At 38.1% G+C, this 4,915-nt stretch overlaps 1 pseudogene; it reads right to left on the minus strand.

Annotated features, from left to right (window-relative positions):
- Positions 1-210: 210 nt before the first annotated feature.
- Positions 211-3,347, minus strand: LOC124674165 (annotated as a pseudogene).
- Positions 3,348-4,915: the final 1,568 nt, after the last annotated feature.

The raw sequence follows: 4,915 nt of genomic DNA on the forward strand, positions 1-4,915 counted from the left end.
TTTTTTATTTCACCAAAAAACTGCATGTATATGTATATGTTAAAACTGTGGTTGACCATAGAAACCGTGTAGTCCAATATACAAACATGTGAGATTATATGAACCCCCGCATTATGAAGTACAACTTCCACAGTAGTCCATAGAAAGTCCAAAGTATCCCTCACTGATCCAGTTATTCTGGTGCGGAATGATTATGCCAGTGTAGATTAATCAAATATGGTCATTATAGCTGTCATTGGTTAACAACCAACAAGAGTACATTTTCTTTGTGTGGTAAAGTATATTTCAATATGCATCAGAGATTCATAGCAGATATAAAACCATAAATCTATGCTGCATAGACGATACTGCTAGTCATTATTAACTACAGACATATAAATGTTAAAGCCCAATCAAGTACCTGAAGGTATAGAGAACGACATTCAAGTGACCAACTACGGAACTATTGGGGTTAGATCCTCAATCAGAGTCGACATCTCAAGCAATTCCAAAATGATGATGTATTCTTTGTAGTAATTACGAATATGTGCTTCCATTTAGAGTTTCAAAAACCATGGATAACGAGAATGGTCATGTCCTGTCCCTCGTAAGCTTTTATCATTCTGATCCATCAGGGAAATGCTCAAGTGCATTCTGCTTTCCATTAACATAAAATTCAATCACTGCTTTCATCCGCTGCTCCTTATCAGGATGGTAGTTCAAATGAACAATCACTGGCTTCAACTTCAGCAGTTGAGCATCTTTCCTCACAGTCTTGAAGAGAACTTTGCTGTTCATAAACAGATATATATCCATGGTTCTTTTGGATGCATGGAGACCTTCATAACCAGGATGTGAGGGGAAAAATAGTTCCTCGTTGAAAACTGCCTGGTCCCAAGATTTGGGTTCACGAGAGAGTCGACGCGCAACCCTGTCCAGAAGCTCAACTGAAGGAATGGTTGGCCTTATGAAGAAAAATCCAGAATTATAGACCCATATACGCATCGTGTGTGCATATCTTGCCCAGCCCATCGAAGGCTCATCAAACACATCATTGAAACCATAAGCTGTCATATTGTCGTGGCCATCACTCATGGACTCTATATCAGAATCTCTGTAAAGGTGGTCAAAGGGATTTTGGAAGAACATGATATCAATATCAGAGAGGAGAACACTGTAACCAAGCTGCAAGAATTCCCTCAATATGCGAAATTTCAGAGCAGAAACAGCATGGTTTCCACCTGTCTTCCCTATGCTATCAATGCCTTCATCTGGATCCCGCCGGTAAACTGGGACTTCTTTGGACTTGCAAAAGTCTTCTACATTGTCATCTAATGCGACAACTAAGTAATTTGAAATTCCAACTCGTTTGATGTTAGTAAACCACATCTCAAGCGTCTCTTTCACATTAGAGTTTGCCACTGCAACGATCAGTTCTTTCTTTACTGCAACCTGTTGCAATATCTTGGCCAATCTGGGATTGATAGATTCATCAGGCATAACTGTTGGATTTGTTCTAAGAGCCTTCACAGTACCAAAAGGACCAGCACTATAAAAAGCCTGATTTTTTCCTTGTCCAGCCAATTGAAGCTTCATCGAGAGTTCATCTATCTGCTTCCTGAACTCAGCATTTTTCTCTCCAATGATGCCAACTGTGACTTCACGTTAGCAACTTCCTTAGGTGTCTTACAAGCAACTGAGTCAACCTAACATAAAGATAGGAAACAACGTTGTAAGAGCAGCACGTTATGCAAGCAAACTATTCTTCAGCAAAATGCACCTACGGTTACAACAGTTATTAAACAATCCACAAGAGATACGTAAATGCCTAAGCCAACTGAAGAGATATCTAAATGTATAAATCCAACTGAAAATTATGATCTGGCTTTCAACATAGATGTGCAGGATACTCAAGAAAATGACTATCTTATGTTGTACCACTGCATATGAAGTTATGAACCAAATAACTGCACCATAAAGGCCTATGACAGGATAAATGACTATCTTACAGCAAGAAAAGACCCCAAAAGTCAATGCTTTTAGACACAAAGAATTTGTTTAAATACAACATGTTCCATCAAATTAATATCAAGACTGACAAAGGTTTTTTTTTCTTTGAAACACATGAAGTAGGAATAGTGACAAATATAAGAACTAAAATAACCAGTATTTTAGAATTACGTGAGAGCAAAAGCACAAGGAAAATAATCTGAAGGTGAAAGCTCAGACTACATGGAGGAGGCTTTTACAGAGTAGAGTGTAGATAGTGAGAACTATCAAATCACCTAGAAGTTTAAGTTCACAGTTTTGCTCTCTATCTTCTAAGGTTGTTTGCAATTTCCCCTCCCCATTGCTAACAAGTTGTGTGTCTGCTTTATGTTTTGGTCTAATTCATTTTCACATACTTCTTTGATTCAGCCTACTGTTAGGACCTTGAATATATGCCAGCTATGGCACCAAAACCTGAAAGCAAGTGCTCAAAAATACTGTTTGCTCATTCAAAGATAAAATAATGAATAGATGTGCAGCTAAACATAACACGTGAACAAGCTACTGGCTGCAGGAATTGCAAAACATGCTAGTGATTGTGCAAAGGTGATGATTTGCTACCCAATCTAGCAGCACCTGCTGCAAACATCGCTGACAACAATACAAGAGTCCAATGATTCTACTGAGTACCAACTACTTTACCAGATGTAATAAACAGCATAACTACATCCTTGTGTAACCACAAAGTACAGCAGAAACCAGAAAAACAGAGCAAAATGCAAATCTTGCCTTCTTCCACTATAATAATCAACTTCTGAGCACCCGCCTTATCCATTTTGAGGTTATGACAACGTTTTATGCTTATCTAGGCAACTGATTTCATATCACCCGTTTGCTAAGCATTCTCCACAGTGTGCTCACAGTTGGTCCAAACGGAAAATACACGCTATCCCAAATTCCCTAACACTTCATAGTTCTCACGCATACCTGTTTGACTTAGATTCTAAGATTCATCAGCTGTCGTTACACTGTTGCATTCGTCCGACAAGAATCGTATATGATTGATCTCACAACAAGAGGGTCAAAGACTGGTAAACCTTCAACCACGATAAACCACAAAACTAATAAGTCGTCTCCCTTTCCCCCCCATACAACGAAACGAACAGGCGAGGAAGAAGGGATAAATAGGTTACCCGGCGGGGCCAATGGATTGCGGAGTCGGGGGAGCGGGAGATGAGGCCTTCGGGGTAGATGAACGCGCAGACGCAGCCGAGAGTAACGCCGACGGCCACCGCCGCCGCGATGCGGGACCCGCGCGACAGCGGCTGCCCGCTGGCCCCGCCGCCGCGCATCAGAGGGGCCTCTCGCCGGCCGGCCATCTCCTCGGCGCCGCCGCCGCCGAGATCGGAAGAGAACTATGGAAATGAATGGGTAGTTCCTCTCTCCTTTTTTTTCCGTTAATTTGCAAGATTCCTTGCTCGTTTTCTTCAGAGTACTGGCCAAGACGTGACGACCGGCTTTCAGCTTTGTTTAAGTGGTACGAACTGTACGGAAAATTTGATTAGGGCATGCACGTACTCCATCCGTCCGCGGATCGCGAATAAGTGTACGATTTTTCTTTTTAGAAGTTTAATGTTTTTAAAATTGACTAGATTTATACACCAAAATAGTAAGTGAGATCAAACTAGTACTATACTATATTGAACTACATGTCAAGAGTCTAGCCATATTAATTTGGTGTTATAAATGTTGCTACTTTTGCTAAAAAGTTAGTTAAAGTTAATGAAGTTTGTTGTGGACGGAGGAAGTATACCATGGCTGATAATGATTTTCAAAACTTAGATAATGATTTTATCTTATTATTTACGTTATTTGAGGAAGATAAAAGCATATAAAAGATTATACTCGTACAAAATACCATCTCTCAATGCTACTTTGAGTGACTACTGTTTATGTTTTTAAATCATAGAGATTAAATTTAACTAGAGAATGATTAAGATAAATGTCTTGCCATATATTGCTTACTAGTCCCTCGGTTAATAATTAGATTGCGTTCTAGGTTTAGTCAAAGTCAAACTTTTTAAGTTTGATTAATATTTAGCAAAGAATAAAAGTATCAACAACGTATAACCTATAGTATTTGAATCGTCATAAGTTATATTTTTTATGTTATATGTATTTCAGTTCATGAATGTTGATACTTTTTTCTATTTTTTTTTTTGTCAAAATTGACAAATTTGACTCTAGAAAATGCTAGAATATGAAGTAATAAAAAAACAGAGGGAGTAACATATTCCTAACTCAGCAACCATCATACATGACATTGCTAAGGCAATATTCGAGCTTCTTGGGTTACAACTAATTTGACGGGCCCCTTTAAGAAAACCTTTAAAAAGATGCAAATGTTTTCATTTGTAAGGAGTTCCTAGGAATTCTTTGCACCGTATTTTGGAGAACGGAAATTTCATACAACCAAGTTGTCACTAAAATTGAGGGAAAACTTAGTGATGGTGGACTTGAGAAAAAAATGCAAAACGGACCATAGGAAAAAACATGTGGGTTTTAATCCTAAAATCAGATATTAAATTGATTCCAAATAATTTTCATCGACTTTATGGATGATAGGAATCCTAAGGATTTCTTTCATAGGAAGATCTTGAGTTCTTAAGATTTGAGTTCCCAGGAAGCTTTCCCAAGGATACCTTTCTATTCGACTTTGGAGAAAAAATGCATCCACTCAAATATCTCATTACAATAACTTTGTTTTAATTATGGTAGAGTATCAAACACTATATCTAACCTTGTTGGATAGAATAGGACATGCACACTTGTATGTTCAAAATATCTCACGTTATTCAAGTTTAATGATATCTTTTAATGTGATTTCACTACTTTACCTACCTTTTATCGATAAATCCTAGTTTACAATTTACTGATAGGTGAATTT

Source organism: Lolium rigidum, chromosome 7, assembly GCF_022539505.1.
Source record: "Lolium rigidum isolate FL_2022 chromosome 7, APGP_CSIRO_Lrig_0.1, whole genome shotgun sequence".
In the NCBI taxonomy this organism is placed as follows: Eukaryota; Viridiplantae; Streptophyta; class Magnoliopsida; order Poales; family Poaceae; genus Lolium; species Lolium rigidum.